The sequence below is a fragment of the Myxine glutinosa genome, chromosome 12 (genome assembly GCF_964187855.1).
Source record: "Myxine glutinosa chromosome 12, kmMyxGlut1.1, whole genome shotgun sequence".
In the NCBI taxonomy this organism is placed as follows: Eukaryota; Metazoa; Chordata; class Myxini; order Myxiniformes; family Myxinidae; genus Myxine; species Myxine glutinosa.
In genome coordinates this window covers 71,931,090-71,952,643 of record NC_136272.1, presented here as the reverse complement: position 1 = coordinate 71,952,643, position 21,554 = coordinate 71,931,090, and the positions used below count along the sequence as shown (strand labels likewise).

The following is a 21,554-nucleotide window of genomic DNA, read 5'->3' as shown; positions in this document are numbered from 1 at the left end:
TGTTTGTTCTGTCCCTGGGTATTTAATTAAGTCTGTAGGTAAGCCAAATTTGCACTGTGTCACCTGCGTCTTGTGCTTGTAAATAAACGTAATTGTTTCTTTTTGCTTGTGTGTAAATAGTAGGAATAAATGTAGTAGTATTTCAAACCTTTTTTGTCTTCCTTTTTCCTCTTGCATTGCGTCGTTTCTGTCTTTTCCCTCATTGAGCAGCTAGGGTGCGATACGGCCAAAGTCTGGGTGAATCGGGTGAGTTTTGTTAGGTCGCGGTTTTACACCACCGCTCGGTCTATAACATCTTAACCGCGATCTGTAACAATTGGTGTCTGGGAGTGGGATTCGAGGCCCGAACCAAATTTTTAAAACGAATAGAAAAAAAAAAATTTGGTCAAAATTTGGAGCGGACGAAATTTGTTTTGTTTTATAAAGTAAAACCCGAATTTTGAAATCGCGCCATGGCTGTTCAAGGCGACGGGATGCCGGTGGGAGAGATAGAGGGGTTAGAAGTAACCCAGGACTTCGGGGAAGAAAGGGAGGAGGAAAATGGCAATGTGGTTGCGGGAATATCAGGCGCGCAAAATGGCGCGCTCGCGCACGTGGTTGAAGGGTCCCAAAATAGCGGCGCCGCGGAGGGCGAGCCCGCGGTGGCGGCTGGGGACACTGGGCAAACCGGGTTTGACCTCAGATTATTCTTGACCCAACTGATGGCAAAAATGGATGCTCAGGGTGAGCGATTGGAGGGCCAAATGGGGGTAATGAGGGACGAAGCGAGGGCTCAGAGTGAGCAATTGGGGGTAATGGGAAACCAAATGGGGGTAATGAGGGACGAAGCGAGGGGTACCGGTGAGGGGTTAGACAACGGGATAAAAGAGGTAAAGAATGGGTTAAAGGGGGTGGAAAACAGAATGGCTGCCCAGGAGAATCAGTTAGAGGGGGTGAAAAATGGGTTAATGGGGTTAGAAAATAGGATGGAGGACAAATTGCGGGAAATAGGGGAACAATCCGCCCGGGAAATCGAACAGATGGGGAACCAGATGGAGGAAATACGACGAGGGGTGAGTGAGGAGGTCTCGGGGCTGCGCGAGGAGGTAAAGCGAGGCGAAAAGCGTATAGAAAAAGAGGTGAGAAATAATACGGCTAAGTTACAAGGGGGCATAGAGGGTCTGACGGAGGAGGTGGAACAGCTGACAGAGGGACAAACGAAGTTAGTGGAGCAGGTTCAAAGGAACACTGCAGTACTCGGAGGGTTAAAGGCGACACAAAAAGAAATTAAAAATGACTTGATAGCGACACAGAGGCAATGTCAGATGGTACGTGAGGAACTGACAAGGAGGGTGGACGAGGTGACAGAGATAATGGAGACAAAGGACCGGCAGGTGAGGATGCACATAGAGACGGTCACGGTAGCCCTAGAGGATGAACTTGAGGAGACGCACCAAGAAATAAAAGAGGTTAAACAAAAACTAGAGGAAGTGGAAGAAGAGGTGAGTGAAATTAAGAAGGGACGGACAGAAACTAAGAGAGAAATCCAGGAGGAGGTAATGGAATATGTACAAGGTCTGTGTTCAAATCATGATGAGGTGCTCACTAACCAAATAAAAAGTTTGCAGGTGGCAAAGGAGGTGCGGAGACGAAGTACGGAGGTGAGTGGCAATGTATATGATGTGAGGAAAGCTTCAGTCGGCTTGGGGATTGGTTTGGATCCGGGTGTTCGTGAAAGGCCGTTGGTGAAGTGTGTGACAGGTCAGGTGTGCGAAAAAAGAGGTGTGCGAGAATGTCCGACCATGGGGTGTGTGAGGAAAAAGTGCACGCCGAGGAGTGAGTGTGCCGTCAAGAGTGAGTTGGTCGAAGCGCGTGTGCGAGGGGGTACATGGAAGCGCGGTGTGGTGAGTGTTACAGAGGATGTAACGAGAGAGTGTACACCTGTGGTGAGTGTTACAAAGGATGTAACGAGGAAGTGTACGCCTGTGGTGAGTGTTACAGAGGATGTAACGGGAGGGTGTGCGCGAGAAAGGTGTGTAACGGACGGGTGCATGAGGAAAGAGTGTGCTGTCGAGAGTAAGGGTGAGTGCGCGGTCAAGAATGGAGGTGAGAGTAGTGAGAGTGAAACGGAGCGTGAGTTGGTTATGACAGGTGAGCGAGGATGTACACCTGGAATGGAAGGATGCACACCTGGAATGGTAGAGCGTGTGTGGGAAGGCACATTTGAGTTGGTCGTGAGGCACGCGGTTGGGTGTGCGGGTGAGAGCACACCTGTGATCGTCACAAAGGAGGTGACCGAGAAAGGGGCGCGGAGAGGTGTGTTGGTGAGGTGTGCGAGCGACGAATGTGTGCCAAGGTGTTCGGTGGTCAGGTGTGTGACCAAGTCGGTGAGCGGAATGAGTGTACCGAGGTGTGTTAGAGAAGGTACGACCAAGAGCATGGAAACGGCTGCATGTATGAGCATGAAAGGGGTAGCGTATGCTTGTAAGCATCCAGGTGAGGCGTCGACGATAACCGGGTTAAAGGTTAGAACGACTTATAGCCGACTCGGGCCCTCGGTGCGTGCCGGGCTTCGCGAGTTCGCGTGCAGCGAGAACCAGCGGGGATCCGAGCCACGGCGGGTTCGAAAGGACCGCCGTGCGCGATCCACGCTGGGCCTCGCTTGGAACGGCCGCGTCCGTGCTCCACTAGGCAGAGCGGGCAGCCCGATAGGAAGGGTCGTCATGGCGACCACTTTCTATTGAGACGTGCCGGCAGGTCGAGATCGGGACATTGGATGGCTCCACGCCGAGGTGGTGCGTGGGATCTCGGCCCGGGTAAGCCCCCGTCCCTGCCCCGAGTGCGGCGGGACGTATCCAGCCGCTGGCACAAAACGACCCGCGTTCATTGCTCGGCTGTACGAAGCCGGGCTGTAGATGTGAATTGGCGCACCGAGAGGACCTAATAAGTAGACGGGTGATGGTGATAGTGATAGTAGTGATTTGATACAAAATTTAGAAAAGTGAATAGAATTGGCAGTAAATGGAAAATTTTTGATTTGTTGGATTTGGACGAACAAAATTTATAGTGAGAGACCCCAATGTGGTGGGATGGCAAATCCATCATCCCTCACATGTGGGGCAAATGCGCTATAGCTTATGGGGTGTATGGCAGTGAAAACTAGCCTGGGTGGGTTAGGATATGGTGTGTAGGGATCTAGCGAAGATGACATTAGGTAACGTTAAGTTTAGTTAGTGACTGATACCTGTAGTGGGGACGCAGGTAGTTTAGTGTGGATGATAATGACGTGGGAGCGCAATAGTTTAAAGGGACGACTGGGAAGCGCAAGTTTCAGAGGGGAGTAGTTAGCTGAGATGATGCCGTGCGTGTGAGGATTGAACAGGTGAGAATGGAACAGGTGTGATTGCACAGGTGTGCAACTGAACAGGTGTGTGGAGCAGTGTATGAGGGAGTAGTGGTGATTGTGTGTTGTGTTGACCAACTGGTCCAGGAAGAGGAGGAGGGTGCAGGTGGCACCAGGTAGGATTGCACAGGTGTGCAACGACAGGTGAATGAAAGACAGGTGTATGGAATAAATGGTATGGAGTATTGGAATGGATGGTCGTGGAGTGAGTGTGGTGGAAATTGTGGAGTGGAGTGGATGGTGCGAAGGTGTGAATGGGGGAAGAGTGGACCCCCATCACGGATACCCGGGGCGGGTAGTGTAAGTGTTAGGTAGAGGGCACAGGTAAATTGTGGTTGGATATTGGCATCTGTGGTGCGGTTGGAAGAATGATGTTTGGATGGGTGCATTAGTGTTGTGGAAATGGCTGGGCGTGTAGCCTGTTAGTGTGTGTAGTTGGTTTGGGCACTCCACCACTGTAAGGATGTCGGCCAGGTGAGGCCGCAGGTGGGCTCTGGGAGCCGGTAGTAGTTGTTGTGGATGGGGCCCGAGGATCCGGAGGACGGACCCGGGTAGCCCAGTGCCAGAGGGCACCATGGGGTGACAGAGCCAGGAGAGGGGCTGCCCCCAGTTAGATAGGTTAGGGTGAGGAGCTAGGTAAGCTCGGGTGGCAACTACAGTGGTGGAGGTGTGCAGGTGGGTAGACCTGTTGGGAGAGCTACACGTCGCGGCCCAGAAATTGTGCGAGGGCACCGGGAGATGAATCGGGGGAGTGAGACCCCAAATTGAGAAGCACCACAGTTTGGTCAATGGGGATTGGTTGTTAGAACCCATAGTGTAAGTGGCCAATGGATTGGCAGGGAAAGACCCCGGGTAGTGTAAAGTGTGTTAAAGTCATTTAGAGGATAGTTAGGATGAAGGATCTCCTCGCACCATCTGCACCCACTCACCTGAGGTGACAGGTAACTCCACACCATGCCATGTTTTATTATTTTTTATTGTGCAAATGTTTGGAATGTGAGACGCATCATGACGTGGGTGTGACATTGTGCGTGATTCCATCTCTCCCTCCTTATGAGGATTGATGATGAATTTGGTGATGGCAAATTTTGAAGTAGAGGGATTGTGGAGACGAATTTGGTATAGGGGAAATATGGGGAAGACGTGACAGTAGTGACGAATTTGTAAATGTGTAGATTTTTGTACATATGGGGTAAGGGCAAGGGTAGTGTAGGTGACAGGGAGGTGACGTACGGTAGGGACGAGCTTTCTCACTTCGCCCTCCGTACGCATTTCGCCTTGCATTGCCTTATTGATGTGTACCCTTGTGACCTTACCCCTCGCTCAATTGTCTTTCCCCTTTTGTCTCCCACATGACCTGTGCGCCATTGGGTGCCGAGGGGAGCGTGCGTGGGTCGGCCATTGTGCGCCCGAAATTCCCAGAACCAGCTGTCTGCATCGATGCACCACATTATGGACCACATGTTTGTGGCCGAGCACCACGTATGGACCCCATGGGTTGGGGCATGGCCCCTCTGCTGGAACCGGCCATGAGGGCCCGAAATCTTGCTGGCGGACCTTGGCCACAGGGCACCGATGCCCCACAGGTGAACTACACTAGTCGGCCCTGTGGGCCATAAATAAAGTAAAAATGGACACGTTGGGTGCATTTCATTTTATGCTCAAATAGGCCGCCAGTAAGAAAATGAAAGGAAATGACAACATCTGGAAGAAAATAATAACCAGCAGAGGGGGCCGAAGAGCAAGAGATCACCTGCAGGGTTTGGGTTTGTTGGATTTATTTTATTGATGAACAGTGGTGACTGCACTGATTGGTGCTTGAGGGTGTGTTGGTGCGTTTTTGGGTGCTTTTAATGGTGCGTCGATGCAGAGCAGACTGTCTCCCCCCCAGAAAGAACAATTACAGGTCCTGGGTTAGTTTTGTAAATAAAAATAGCGTCAATTGTAAATAATGCTCCCCACCGTCAGTGTATAGTTTGAAGACCATTCCGCAATTCGGTTAACTGTGGGCGTAAGTCTGTTAGGCAGGGTGCAATGGAGCAGCGGGACACATTTATTTATGGTTTAAAACTGTCGCACTCAGGGTCAGGTTAAAAATAGAGGGAACTACACCTACGTGTCACACTAAATAAAAGTTGTAGGCCCGGGACGTGCCTAAGAGGAGGAGGGTGCAGTGTTGTGGATATGAGGAATGTATATATTTTTTGATTGTGTGCTGTATGATTATTATTATTGTTTATTCTGTGCCTCCTGCCTCCGGAGCTGTGTAAAGACCAAAAGGGCGTCCCATAGTCCACAAGCATACACGTCAGCCAAGTAATAGAATATACCTGTTGATAGTTATCTCTTATTCTGTGTTTTAGGGTAAGGCTGTGTCTCCCATTAATTGAAGTACTCCATTGCACCAGTGAAAGAGAATAGACCCCCTTTCCTTCCCATCCCCAAAAATCTCCCTTTCCCTCCCCTCCAAAAACCTCCATTGACCTCATATTACATCCCCTCTCGTCATTGCCGAGCCTCGATTGCTCATATTACCTCCCCTCCAATAACCACCATTGACCTCATATTACCTCCCCTCCAATAACCACCATTTACCTCATATTACCTCCCCTCCAATAACCGCCATTGACCATGGGCTTTGAGTCGGAGAAGAAAGGCGTGTCTCCACCTCGTCAGAGGGGAGGAGGGGCGCGCCCGCCCGTCGTCATCCAGGGCGGAGCCCGAGGGTCGCGCGACCAACCAGGGCCGAGGTGAGCACCCCGATGGGCGTGTCCTGAACGCCGGCGGCTTAACCGCCGGAGGCGCTATAAAAAGGCGCGCACGGAAGTAAAAAGGGAGGTGGTTGGACAGTTGGTTGGTTGCAGAGAGAGAAGGGTTGTTGAGAGAGAAGGGTTGTTGGGAGAGAAGGGTTGTTGGGAGAGAAGGGTTGTTGAGAGAGAAGAGTTGGTTGCGGAAGTTGGTTGCAAAAGGAGTCGGTGGTCAGTTGGTTGCGGTGAGGAGTCGGTGGTGAGGAGTGAGAGAAACACGACAGAGTTGAGGGTTTGGACCAGACAAGTCCGGGGAACGCAGCGGACGGCGGCCGCAGCAGCCAGACCACCCAACCGCCAAAGGGGGCCTGAACGGCGGTTTGGAGCAGGGCCGAAGAGGAACGGCGGCTGCTGAACGCGCCGGTTGTGCTGCATGACCCCCCTTGGACCTCCCTCCCCCTCCAGCCATCCACATCCTGCCATTTCAGCAATTCCCCGTGTGAGTCAGCGTTTTGTTTGTTCTGTCCCTGGGTATTTAATTAAGTCTGTAGGTAAGCCAAATTTGCACTGTGTCACCTGCGTCTTGTGCTTGTAAATAAACGTAATTGTTTCTTTTTGCTTGTGTGTAAATAGTAGGAATAAATGTAGTAGTATTTCAAACCTTTTTTGTCTTCCTTTTTCCTCTTGCATTGCGTCGTTTCTGTCTTTTCCCTCATTGAGCAGCTAGGGTGCGATACGGCCAAAGTCTGGGTGAATCGGGTGAGTTTTGTTAGGTCGCGGTTTTACACCACCGCTCGGTCTATAACATCTTAACCGCGATCTGTAACAATATATTTCAATGGTAATGATACCATACAATTTCAATGATACAATCACGGAGATTTTCCCCGAGCAATCCACCATCAACAATTCACAATCCACAATCAATCCCCTAGATGAGTAAGATGGCCATCTTATATATGTGTGTCCCCTTTTTGTACTCACGACCCCCTTTGGTCCCTGTCCCTCACAATGTCTCTGGGCCCCTCCTGACCAAGATGATGGTCGGCTTCGCCGCACTCGGGCGGTTGAACGAACCCCGGGTGGACGTGTTTCCACCGGGCATGTATCGTACCGGGAACCCCGGCTGCAGCCCCCTCGTGGCCACGCGAAGCGGGTACTGTAAAACAAGCCAAAAGCCACACGCGGCTTGCAACGCGTGTTAGGCCTCAACGTGCGACCCGTACGCGTCTTTGTAGACGGTGCCGCGAACGGTGCCAGACGCTGGGTCGGTGCACGGCCCCACGGCAACTTGACGTGTCCACCGGGTATGTACACGTCCCGGTAACTCCTCTCGCCAGACGGGCTTGGGAACGCCGCTGTTTCACGCGGCTCAAGATCGATGCCACCTTTCGTCGGAGCGGGGCGAGGAAGAAGATTCCTCGTCGCTTCTCTTGACCTCGTGTGTTTCTTCTTCCGTTTCCGGTCTCTTTTTCCAGAAGGGCTCCTGACCCTCCAACCACCACAACCCTTACTCGACTACACATTGATAAGCAAAGATCTGAATATTAATTCACATAAATATGTAACAATATCTTAATGACAGGTACAGCATCTTCAAGACGTATCATAACAGGTGCAAAAAAACTCAATACAACACAGATGATTATAAAAATAAAGTTATGGATTACGTCCGATTAATGATTTGCAATGGGTGAATGGGAAACAGGAACGGGTTGAAATGGGATACTAAACATGAACGGGTCAAACCGCGAGGCAAGATTTCTTTGATGTGCTACAGTCGTACATGCGAAATGCACAAACCTACGATGTACAAGCACAGCCTCAATTGCTTCAGAAATAATAATAAAATAATAACGTGGGCCATGTACAAGCACAGCCTCATTCACTTCCGAATTTTTTTTTAATGCGGGCCCTGCATCGGCACAGAATGCTGACCTGATTGCTCAATGCTTCAAAAAATAACTCGGGTGACATAATGAAGCCAAAACATTGCTATTGCTTATAATACACCGTGTTTGTATAGCTTGGATAGATTCCAATTCCACTGGGCTATAAAATAATTATCCTATAGACCGGAAGGCTTGAAACCTGAGGCCTACACAAACTGTGTACCTCAGAACGTCTGTGATACCGATGGGCTGCACCCTTTCGACATTTGATGATGCTTTTAATAGTCACTGTAGGCGTTTTTCACACTGAAGAGAAAAGTTATAGGGAATTCATGGCGATTGTGAATATAACACTTCTGTTTGGAGCAGTTTTACCTAACGTCTCACAGAGAATATGATTTCATTATATATCGGGTTGTTTTTTTTTTAATCGTTTCTTCCGAATTATTTTCCAATTTCACTCTAGATTTTGACATAATTATTTAGGCCATGAGTTTCGATCATAAAAATATTGAATCGGATTTTGAATATTAGCTTTTTATAAGCCTGTACGATAATTTGCCAGGAGCCAATCACAGTGCACCTAGCCTCACACAGACAATCACCGTAACAGACAAACACGAACGGACAGCCATCTCTGTTTTTGTTTGTCACATATCCAACCTCCACCAAATTTCCTTCGAATCTGTCCACAACTTTTTGAGATAACCTGTTCACAGACAGACAAACAGACAGCGGTGAAAACAACCTCCATCTACCTTCAGTGGTGGAGGTAATGAGTAATCAATACATAATTCATTAATTTCTTACCTCTTGGTAAATCACACAAGCCTCCATCGTGTCTTGCTGATGGACAATTCCTCAACAATATCATCAAGTGAAAGTGATGTCATGAATGTGTTCTCAGTTGACAGAGTAATAAGTTGCAAGTAATAAGTAATGGTATTCAGAACCTATAGAAAGAACCCTTTAGAACTTGTCCAAGTAGTGCAAAACTTGAGGTTCGTGGAAGTGTGATGAAGTCAATTTGTGTTCTCAAGTGATCAAGTACATAATTCAATTTAAACAAGCATTCTGAGTATTGCGCTGCAATACATGTCCCCGACCGGCAGTCTGTCGTCCGGAAAACTGTTGGGGAAATTCCCAAAGTTCAAAGTGCCATAACTTTGTCAAAAATGATCGAAACGTCGTGAAGTTCGAACTTGATCTGTAACTTATCATGAGGAAACCATGTACCAAGCTGGAAATCATTAGCATTGAGAGTTTAGGAAAAAAAGTCCGGAAAACAGTTCTTTGCGTGACGGACTGACAGACTGACAGACGGAGGGACGGAGTGCAAACCTATAGTCCCCTCTGGTGTACACCGGTTGGGGACTAATAAAAGTGTAATGAGGTTTAAGGAGTATAAATAAATAAATTCTGGAAATTGATCTCTGCTATATCCAATGTCTATTTCACCACCCTATCTAACACATTACATGAGTTATTAGTCCCCTACCGGTGTACACCGGAGGGGACTATAGGTTTGCACGCCGTGCCTCCGTCCGTCAGTCCGTCAGTCTGTCAGTCCGTCACGCAAAGAACAGTTTTCCGGACTGTTTTTCTAAACGCTTAATGCTAATGATTTCAGACTTGGCACAGCGTTTCCTCATGATAAGTTACAGGTCAAGTTCGAACTTCACGACGTTTCGATCATTTTTGACAAAGTTATGGCACTTTGAACTTTGGGAATTCTGATAATTCTGATGATCCTTAACTCAGTGCCATTTTAAGTTTTAATTTCCTTTAAAAAAGATTTTCTCTGCAATAATAGGACCGATTGAGATCAAATTTTTACCATAGGAGGGACTCGGTCTGTAGAATATTTTAATAGTAGTTATGACGTCACAGGTCACGTGGTTCAGCCGCAATATTGTTTTTCGTGAAAACACGAAACCCCCTTTTTCTCTGCAACAGCTGAACAGATCGAGGCCAAACTTTGCAGGCAAAATCGCATACCCATGACGAACAAAAAAGTCAGCGAGCATGACGTCATGCATCACATGGTTTCAGAGTTATGACGTTTTTAAGCATGAACATTTAAAACCGAACCCCACCCTCATTTTTGATTCAATTGAGGGGAAACTTCACAGATCTGTTCAGCATGTCAGTCTACTAAAATGTCCTTTTGGAATTTGCGATAGGGCACGTGGTTTGGCAGATATCGTTAATTGAACGAAAGTATTTTAAAAAATGGATATCTCTTGTTTATTCTAGAGTTCTCCTCAAGCCGCACCCGGCGCCCTCAGCCTCATCTCGCGAACGTCAACAGCGCAACACAGCGCGCGCTTTCGGTAGGGGCAGAGCCAAGCCGAACAACATACAGACTTGGCATTTAATATGGAATTTTTTTTTTTCTTGACTTCGGTTTACTTTCTTAACTCAGTATATCAATCTGGTGAGTTTCTTTTACACTTTGGTGATTTATTTGTGAAAAGAACCATGTCACTGATTGTCTGTCTCAGCAAGAAGTCAACAACAGGATTATATCACAGGTGGCGTGGCAAAATGTACAGACAGGTGCATTTGATGATTGGCTTCACAGTCGGGTATACAAGGGTTGTTGCGTTCTGTATTAGTGGAAAACAACTGCTGCACGTCTCCAAAAGTTATTGCCGCATCCTCTGGAGATGGTCCGTCAACTCGACAATGCTGTTTGTCATGGAGTGGTGGCTTTAAGAAATTACGGCATGAAACAGCATGCTATTGCTCGGCAGTATGGCATCACTCAAGGTCAGGTGTCAAAGATCCTGAAACGAAATGCTCAGAGGGGTGTCCCTACTCCAATACTGAGGCCAGGACGTCCCCGCAGAACCACAAGGAGGGATGATCGCCAGCTGCACCGGTTAGTCCGCAATGGCCGTACCAAGTCAGCTAATCGGTTTAGGGCTGAGTGGCAGCAACTGACAAATGTGCCTGTATCCAGAAGGCTAGTCAACCAACGACTGGTTCAAGCAGGCTATCGTGCCAGGTGTCCCCTGAGAAAGCCACGCCTGACCAGACAACACCACCAGCGCCGATTGCAGTGGGCCAGAGAGCACCGTCAATGGCAACCAGGACACTGGAATCACGTGATCTTCAGTGACGAGTCTAGATTTCTGGTCTATCGTCAAGATGGCCGCGTCCGAGTGCGCAGACAAGTGCATGAAGCCTACAACAAAGATTGTATAGTACCAAGACCCCAAGCTGGAGGTGGTGGGGTGACCGTTTGGGCTGCTTTTCATGCAGGGGGCAAAACTGACCTGGTTGTTGTGAATGGAATCCTGAACCAGTTCAAGTACAGGGCCATTCTGGAAGAAACATTGCTTCGATTTGCTCGTGCAGCCTTTAGAGGAAGCTTTGTCTTCCAAGATGACAATGCACGGCCTCATCGTGCTCGCATGATCCAACACTTTCTTGATGACCATGGTGTAGAGCATATGGAGTGGCCTGCCATGTCCCTGGATATGAATCCGATAGAGAACTTGTGGGCAGAATTAACGCGTCAAATCGACCACTTGGACCAGCAGCCAACCTCTGTGCATGAATTGCAGCAGGCTATTGTCACTGCATGGCAAGCGATTCCTGTCCAAACCTTGGCAAATCTCGTGAACGGCATGCCTCAACGTGTCCGTGCTCTCCTGAATGCTCGTGGGGGTTACACGAAGTATTGAACTGTAATTTTACTGTCCGTAATCCCAGTCGTAATTTAACTTTTGTTTTTGTTAAAAAAATTTTTGGCTAATGTGCAAAATAAAGAGATACTTCTGGAAAACGTACAAAAGTTTAACACAGTACTGTCCATGAATTGAGTTCGATATCAGTTTACATCACTTTCAAGGATCAATTTATTTGTTTTGAAATGTCGAATGTGGTTTTTGTTTCTTTTAAAGGTCACATTAACAAAATCTAGAATAATTTCAACATAATTCCAATGAACTTTTGGTTCTAAGACATCTTGAAAAGTAAGTTCACCCCCACAAAAAAAATATTCCATATTAAATGCCAAGTCTGTATATATGCACATTGATCATTGATCGTGAACCGGAAAATATATTAAATTACTGATATTTAGCGACTCGAAAGGTTCTTTTTCAACAACTTATTTTCTCGTGGTTCTGCTGACCTGTCTGCAAGGTGTATAAATCGAAGTCCCGAGTGCGAATCACAGGTGAGCCCGTCCTGAGGTAATTAGCGATTGGGAACGATTCAGAACCTGTGGGTGAATAACCCTTGGTAATTTCCCCAACAGTTTACCGGACGACAGACTGCCGGCAGGGGACATGTATTGCAGCGCAATACTCAGAATGCTTGTTCATGCCTGTTGTATGTGTCCATTTTAATGTCCTCAGAAGCAGTTCGTTTCCTATTTGGAATTATTTTCAATGTTGTTTGACTTCCAGGTAGACAGAGTAAACATTTTATCTCATTCCTCACTGTGCATGTGCAGTCCGGACAAATTCAGAGCCAAAATACGGTAACACAGCAGGTTCGTTTTCAGATTCCATGTTCTCATTCGTGTTCAAAATATAACATTCAAAAAATGAATGGGTTGTTACAAAGGCCGAACGGTTTGACGAAATATATAAAAAATATTCTCTCTTTAAAACAAGGGCCCTCGACAGAGTGCTATTCAAGATATTTTAGTCAATAAATGCACTGAATAATTTCACTGGACACTAAATGTCCCACCTTTTTAATAACCTTATTTTCCACAAGTGAAACAGATGTCACCTGTCTCGGTGCCTCCCAACTGCTTCTGTCCCTCCCAACTGCCTCTGTCCCTCCCAACTGCATCTGTCCCTCCCAAATGCCTCTGTCCCTCACAACTGCCTCTGTCCCTCACAACTGCCTCTGTCCCTCCCAAATGCCTCTGTCCCTCCCAACGGCCTCTGTCCCTCCAAACTGCCTCTGTCCCTCCCAACTGCCTCTGTGCCTTCAACCTGCCTCTGTGCCTTCAACCTGCCTCTGTGCCTTCAACCTGCCTCTGTGCCACCCACCTGCCTCTGTGCCACCCACGTGCCTCTGTGCCACCCACGTGCCTCTGTTCCACCCACCTGCCTCTGTGCCACCCACGTGCCTCTGTGCCACCCACATGCCGCTGTGCCACCCACGTGCCTCTGTGCCACCCACGTGCCTCTGTGCCACCCCCGTGCCTCTGTGCCACCCACGTGCCTCTGTGCCACCCACCTGCCTCTGTGGCACCCACCTGCCTCTGTGCCACCCACCTGCCTCTGTGGCACCCACCTGCCTATGTGGCACCCACCTGCCTCTGTGCCACCCACCTGCCTCCCACCAGTCTCTGTGCCTCCCACCTGTCTCTGTGCCTCCCACCTGTCTCTGTGCCTCCCACCTGCCTCTGTGCATCCCACCTGCCTCTGTGCATCCCACCTGCCTCTGTGCATCCCACCTGCCTCTGTGCATCCCACCTGCCTCTGTGCATCCCACCTGCCTCTGTGCATCCCACCTGCCTCTGTGCATCCCACCTGCCTCTGTGCATCCCACCTGCCTCTGTTCATCCCACCTGCCTCTGTTCCTCCCACCTGCCTCTGTTCCTCCCACCTGCCTCTGCGCCTCCCACCTACCTACGTGCCACCCACCTGCCTCTGTCCCTCCCACCTGCCTCTGTCCCTCCCACCTGCCTCTGTGCCTTCAACCTGCCTCTGTCCCTCCCACCTTCCTCTGTGCCTCCCACCTACCTCTGTCCCTCCCACCTGCCTCTGTCCTTCCCACCTGTCTCTGTTCCTCCCACCAGCCTCTAAGCTCCATTGGACAAAAAGCCATGAATCATGAGCGATGAAAGCGAACTTGTCTGCCTTATTTGAAATACAGGCATTGAAATCGTAATTTGAGCAGAAATCGTAATTTGAGTAGAAATCGTAATTTGAGCAGAAATCGTAATTTGAGCAGAAATCGTAATTTGCGCAGTAATCGTAATTTGAGCAGAAATCGTAATTTGCGCAGTAATCGTAATTTGAGCAGAAATCGTAATTTGAGCAGAAATCGTAATTTGAGCAGAAATCGTAATTTGCGCAGAAATCGTAATTTGCGCAGAAATCGTAATTTGAGCAGAAATCGTGATTTGCGCAGAAATCGTAATTTGAGTAGAAATCGTAATTTGAGCAGAAATCATAATTTGAGCAGTAATCGTAATTTGAGCAGAAATCGTAATTTGCGCAGAAATCGTAATTTGAGTAGAAATCGTAATTTGAGTAGAAGTCGTAATTTGAGCAGAGATCGTAATTTGCGCAGTGATCGTAATTTGAGCAGAAATCGTAATTTGAGCAGAAATCGTCATTTGAGCAGAAATCGTAATTTGAGCAGAAATCGTAATTTGAGCAGAAATCGTCATTTGCGCAGAAATCGTAATTTGAGCAGAAATCGTAATTTGAGGAGAAAATCGTAATTTGAAGAGAAATCGTAATTTGAGCAGAAATCGTAATTTGCGCAGTAATCGTAATTTGAGCAGAAATCGTAATTTGAGCAGAAATCGTAATTTGCGCAGTAATCGTAATTTGAGCAGAAATCGTAATTTGAGCAGAAATCGTCATTTGCGCAGAAATCGTAATTTGAGCAGAAATCGTAATTTGAGGAGAAAATCGTAATTTGAAGAGAAATCGTAATTTGAGCAGAAATCGTAATTTGAGCAGAAATCGTAATTTGAGCAGAAATCGTAATTTGAGCAGAAATCGTAATTTGAGCAGAAATCGTAATTTGAGCAGAAATCGTAATTTGAGCAGAAATCGTCATTTGAGCAGAAATCGTCATTTGCGCAGAAATCGTAATTTGAGCAGAAATCGTAATTTGAGGAGAAAATCGTAATTTGAAGAGAAATCGTAATTTGAGCAGAAATCGTAATTTGAGCAGAAATCGTAATTTGAGCAGAAATCGTAATTTGCGCAGTAATCGTAATTTGCGCAGAAATCGTAATTTGAGCAGAAATCGTAATTTGAGCAGAAATCGTAATTTGAGCAGAAATCGTAATTTGAGCAGAAATCGTAATTTGAGCAGAAATCGTCATTTGAGCAGAAATCGTAATTTGAGCAGAAATCGTCATTTGAGCAGAAATCGTAATTTGAGCAGAAATCGTAATTTGAGCAGAAATCGTAATTTGAGCAAAAATCGTAATTTGTGCAGAAATCGTAATTTGAGCAGAAATCGTCATTTGAGCAGAAATCGTCATTTGCGCAGAAATCGTAATTTGAGCAGAAATCGTAATTTGCGCAGAAATCGTAATTTGAGCAGAAATCGTCATTTGAGCACAATAAATCGATGTATTGAGTAATCACTGCCCTCACCAACAAAACACCAGGAAGTTCCTCACGCGCGTTTCTGAAGGTGTTATCTACGCGTTTCTACAGGTGTTATCTACGCGTTTTTACAGGTGGTCCTTATGGTTTGTTTTTGAGAGTAGCAGGAGGCTTATCGTTAAAATCGATCAGTTAGCTTTCTTTGAGGAATGGCAGTCCATAATTGGCAAATATCTCCAAAAATCTGGAAACTTGTGTGCATTGGCTTTCGTCTTGTCAACCCGATGTTCAGATATTTTACATTTTCCCATATCGTTTGCAAATTGGACGGAAATGAGTCTTTGTTTGTTAATTCACTGATTTTGTGACGGCGATTGTTGTGTTTAGACAAATCAAAAACATCATGCCGAAAGCAAAAACCGAGTGCTAAAGCAACAAGCAATTGCCCTACAATGGGTTCACCACGGTGTGCCCTTGAGAAGGTGCAATGGAATTACAGGACACGAGGATGAAGTGCCAACTTCAGCTTTATAGCTCGGGAGGCAATTTCTGAGCAGAGAGAAATCATACGTCAACCCTCCTGCATGTGTACACCACCGATTAAAATGCAAATGCCCACGTGATAAATCTCAACACCATTTCTCCCCCTTCAAAAAAGTTATCTGTGACACAGCATATGTTGAGGGACACAGGATAAGATAATAAAAGCTCTTTGCCACTTTTTCCAAATTGGCTCGGCTGATTTCACTACGCTCAGCATATGTAAGCAGGTGTGAAGGTTACTCATTCGAATGTCCTCGCGTGAGGCCTACGCAATGCTTAAACGACAAGAATTGAGCTTTGGGATTGGGGATCTTTGTCACCACTGAGGACAAATTAAGGAGACTTCACACCACTCCTTCCACCAGCTTTAAGGGGATGAGTCACACGTGAACAGCCTCAATACTCAAATGTTCTGGAGAATTTGAACTCACAACTTCTGGGTCTCCAACTCGAGACCTTTTGGAACTTCTCCCCACGACCCAGAATGTTACTTAGTTTCAGCCACTCAACCACCTCCACCTCACATTGTTAGTTCACCATAATGTCCCTAAGCTCTGTCACGTGATTATATTCACACACATATTCACTGAAACCTCATCCTGGTGTTTCTGACTTCCTCCCACGCTCACTAATAATTCCATCCTGCGGAGATCTCCCACCTTCTCTCGAACAAGCCTGGATGATTATCCTGCCGTGCTGTTGCCGTGAAATTGCCCATGTTTATGAAATGTCAGTCATGCAACTCGAAGACTACATAATTATTTTGACCATGACTATTTATAAAAATCATCCCAGTTTATATTCAGTCCTGGCATTATCAAATGATTTTCCACTCAAAGCTTCTGTATTACAAATAGAGGTTTGGAATAATGTTCACACAATATTCAACTTCTTAAACATATTATTTAAAACAAGGAATTATATAATAATGTCATCTGAACAATATGAAACCTCCTTTATTCATGTACATTAGTACTTCCTTTAATAGCCGTGCATTATGTTCCTCTTCATGTATTACAAAATTATTTCATTTGATGAGATTCTTTAAAATGCACTTTTTCTCAAAATGGCACAACATACAAATTCAGAAGCTTTCCAAGTGTTCCCATTGTCATTTATCAACACGACCAAGCAGAAAAGCTTCATATATATATATATATATACATATATATATATAACTGAATTTGCTTACAATGTTGCCTGCTTGATGAAAGCTCCGCCCTCTCCTCAGCATGATGGAGTGGAAAGCTCCGCCCTCTCAGCATGATGGAATGGAAAGCTCCGCCCCTCTCCTCAGCATGATGGAGTGGAAAGCGCCACCCTCTCCTCAGGATGATGTAGTGGAAAGCTCCGCCCTCTCCTCAGCATGATGGAGTGGAAAGCTCCGCCCTCTCCTCTGGATGATGTTGTGGAAAGCTCCACCCTCTCCTCAGAATGATGGAGTGGAAAGCTCCGCCTCTCTCCCCAGGATGATGGAGTGGAAAGCTCCGCCCTCTCCTCAGGATGATGTCGTGGAAAGCTCCGCCTCTCTCCTCAGCATGATGGAGTGGAAAGCTCCGCCTCTCTCCTCAGCATGATGGAGTGGAAAGCTCCGCCTCTCTCCTCAGGATGATGGAGTGGAAAGCTCCGCCCTCTCCTCAGGATGATGTAGTGGAAAGCTCCGCCATCTCCTCAGCATGATGGCGTGGAAAGCTCCGCCCTCTCCTCAGAATGAGTCTGGGCAATCGTAATATTTGAGCAATGCAGCATGTCCATCGTCGTGCTTTTCTCCAATTTAGCGTGCCCAGCTAAAGGGTACCTCACACCAAAAAATGGTTTTTTACGGACGTCCACGGATGTTCTTTCTACGGCATCGTTGCGATTTTTTGAGCAAAATCGTGAACACACGGGAGAGGATTTTGCTTGACCGTGACCGATTCACAGCGGTTTATTACAGTTTAGTACGGACTGCTACGGCTTCGTTGCGGATATACACGGCGGAGATACGGTGCCTCTACGTTTGCTTGCGGCCCCTTACGGTTCCCGGCCCAGAATATAAAAACGGGGGCCCCCCCGCTCTCCCCTCATTCTGCTGCTGACTTCCAAGGGGGCAAGACCTATCCAGGAGAGCCATGGACGGAGCACCCGCTGCCCAGAGAGTCCAAGGAGAGGGAGAATCCTTGCGGATGGTTAAGATGGCCTTACGGAGTCTTACGGTGGTGTTATGGCAGTTGCGGAAGCGTTGAGGAGGCGTGGAGGAAGCGTTGCAGTCGAGATTTCCGTAGCACTGCCATAATTTTCTTATGAGAGTTTTGGTTTGGACCAAAACTCTCGTAAGAAATTACGACCCCTCCCGGACGCTTAAGGATCCATACGAATGCTCCAGGAAGCGTTGAGGATGTCCCAGGTGCCACAAGGAATGCTCCCGGTTGTGCACGATTTTTTCACCGCAACGCCGCCGTAAACGTCGTAACGACCCCGTAAGGCTGGTGTGAGGGGGGTTTAAGGTGCAACGAACCTCGCTGCTCCTGAATAATCGGCTTAAGCATACAAGATGTGCAGAGCTGCCAGCTGAAGAAGATACTTTGTGGACAACATCTCAGGCCTCACTCATTCGAGGTTGAGTTTGTTTTTTAGGAGGGGTGGGGGTGGTATTTAAGACCTATATTGTCGTTATATTCATCTCCTCACGGCACGGTTCTCTTTTTCCTGGGCTGTTCATGACTCAGACTCAGATTACATGCTGCCCATGATGCACACGTGCACCCGCACCTTTCAACGCTGGCACAGCAACGCCAGAAGCCCCGTGCCTCTATGTGGCTCTACTATGCTTTCACGGTCCTGGTACGCCGAGTGAATATTGTGCCAAAGCAGTCGTGTTAAAGCAGTTTGCTTTCCCAACATGAAGGCCAATCTGACTGAGAGAAACTTTACGTCACTCTGACAGGCCTGAAACAAGTGTATGCCCATCTATCTTCAGGCCACAAAACAATCTTCAATTCTCAAGCCTAAACTCTCCAACCAATGTCCTTTCTAGAATTCATGGCAGTGCCTTGTCAAGTCCATCTCTGGAGTGTGTTCTCACACCATCACCTCCCTAACCTCAAATGACATGATATCTGACTTTGCTTGAGATAAAACAGAATGTCTAAACTCAATGTTTGGCTCCAAATCTCATGTACCCAACCCATGGTTCTGATACCCACAGTCCCACATGCAACTAATTACCCCTTCTTACCCACATGAAACCAATTAAATATGTGTTATTCTCGCTGTTGAAGGTACATAAAGTGCTGCCAAGTGCTGATCATGTCTTTGGGGTGGCCCCATATGACATCATCAGTACCCATTAGGCTTTGATTTAACATAACATCGACCATTCAACACAGAATAAAAGATTTCATTAAGCGAGAAATGCCCTTAAACAATTACTTTACTTCCTTGAAAGGAAGGTGTATCTGATTTATAGATTATGCGGAAGATTTCAATTGTGTTGATCATGAATTAATGTGGATTCTTCTGAAAGAAATGATGATGTTGGAGAACCTGATATGTCTGATAAGAAGACTGTATATCAAACAAGAGTCTACAATCAGAACAGAAAAAGAATGGTTTGGAAATAGAAAAGGAGTCAGATGGGGTTTTTTTAATTTTTTTTTTTTTATACAAGATCGAGGCAGGTGAAAGAGCCAACATTAATCACACAAAAAGTCAAACCGACACATAAAACACAAAATAAGGGGAGCGGTAGACAAGATGGGGAGAGAGGGCGAAGGACACAAACACAACATTTGAGAGCAGGGACGTCGAGAGAAATGTGGGAGGGAGAGGGCTTGGGGGTAGGAGGGAGAGGAATAAAACACATGGACACTGGAAGGACTTCCAGGAAAGAAGTTGGAATTTCAAAAAAGTGTATCTGGGGTGAATTAGCGGGGGTAGAAAAGATCAAGGTTTTGGATGGGGGAAGATAAGAGATGGTGGTGAACAGCTGTTTTAAAGACCTGGAGGGAGGAGTGGGATTGAAGGGAGTGAGGGAGTTTGTTCCAGAGGCGGGAGAAAAGGGGAATGAAAGAGTGAAGGTGAGCAGAGAGTCTTGATTTTGGCAGTTTAACCATAAGAGGGTTGCTGGCAGATCTTGTGCGACCTGTAGGAATATTTGGGGGACAGAGCACAGAGAGAGCTGGGGGAGCAAGGCCGGAGAGGAGTCGGTAGAAGACGGAAAGACCACCAACCTGCCTGCGGTGAGTAAGTGAAAGGCCCTCGGAGTTAGCTTCATCGCGGGAGATTCCAATGATTCTGAACGCTTTGGTTTCAACCAGGGTTCATTCTCTTGTGTTACTTGGTGGTCAATCTGTATCGTGAGTACATCCTAAGGAAATGTAACTTGGATGACATGGAGGAAGGAGTCAGGATTGGAAGAAGACGCATCACCAATTTAAGGTATGCTGATGATACCACTCCGTTGGCAGAAAGTACAGAGGCCTTCATAAAACTGCGACAGATAGTGAAGAAGGAAAATGAAAAATCTGGTCTTTATTTAAATCTAAAAATACTAAAATCTTATCGACTAAGAAAATCGATGTGTTCAGATGAGGACACGATCACGTGGACATAGTGTAAAGTTTCATCTACCTGAGTTCTAAGTTTGAAGTCAGCAGAGAATGTGGAGGAGAAATTAAGAGACGGACAGCGTCGGGGAGAACAGCAATGTCAGGATTGATAAAGATCTATAAATACAAAGATTTGATAATACAAACTGAGAAGAGATTGGTGAATGATCAGGTATTTCCAATTGCAATGTACGGATGTGAGATGTGAACAGTGAAGAAGAAGAAAAGAAAGAAGATTGACAGTTTTGAAATGTGATTTTGGAGACAAATGTTAGAATATTCCATGGACTGCAAGAAGAACGAACAAACCAGTGATTTAAGAAATTAGACCACCATGACCGTCAGAAATGCTGATGGTGAAACAGAAAATGTCAAACTTTGGACACACAATGTGTGCAGAAAAATGAAAGTCTGGAGATATCATCCATGGTGAAGTATGATTGAGGGAAGAAGATGAAGCGGCAGACCTTGTATATACCTGATGGATAGGGTAAAGGATGTATTCAAGCTGGGTATGATTGAGGGAAGAAGAGGAAGAGGCAGAGCTTGGATATACCTGATGGATGGGGTAAAGGATGTAAACAAGCTGGGTATGATTGAGGGAAGAAGAGGAAGAGGCCAGGAATGGATTTCTCTCTCATCTTCCCTTCCTGTTCTGGCTGGAGTTCCCCAAGGTAGTGTTCTGGGCCCTGTGCTATTTCTGGTCTTCATCAATGACCTCTCCGACTCTCTGGAAAATCCTCTCTATCTCTTTGCTGATGACTCCACTCTCTGCCGCTCCATTCCTCATCCCTCAGATCGGCAGTCTGCAGCCTCCTCACTCTCTGCAGACCTGGACAAAATCACAGACTGGTCAAACAAGTGGAACATGTCTTTCAATCCTGACAAATCTCACACTCTTACGATGTCTCTCCGAAAGGACCGACTGGACAACCCTCCCATCTACTTTCTCAACAATCCTCTCCAAGAAGTTCTGTCGCTCAAGCTATCTGCCATGATCTTTCCTGGGAAAACCCCATTTCTAATCTGGCCTCCAAAGCCAGTCGCCGACTGCGCATCCTCCGTCGTGCAAAGTCCTTCCTAGGCACACCTGAGCTCCTCACCACATACAAGGCTTTCATCCGCAGTTCAAT

General features: G+C 46.7%; 1 long non-coding RNA gene across 1 annotated transcript in view; it reads left to right on the top strand.

Annotated features, from left to right (window-relative positions):
- Positions 1-21,554, top strand: part of LOC144888350 (uncharacterized) — a 112,671-nt gene that overhangs the window by 76,084 nt on the left and 15,033 nt on the right. Inside the window, exon 2 of the long non-coding RNA XR_013620941.1 lies at positions 3,391-3,498. This is a non-coding gene — a long non-coding RNA (uncharacterized LOC144888350). The remainder of the gene's footprint in view (positions 1-3,390; positions 3,499-21,554) is intronic.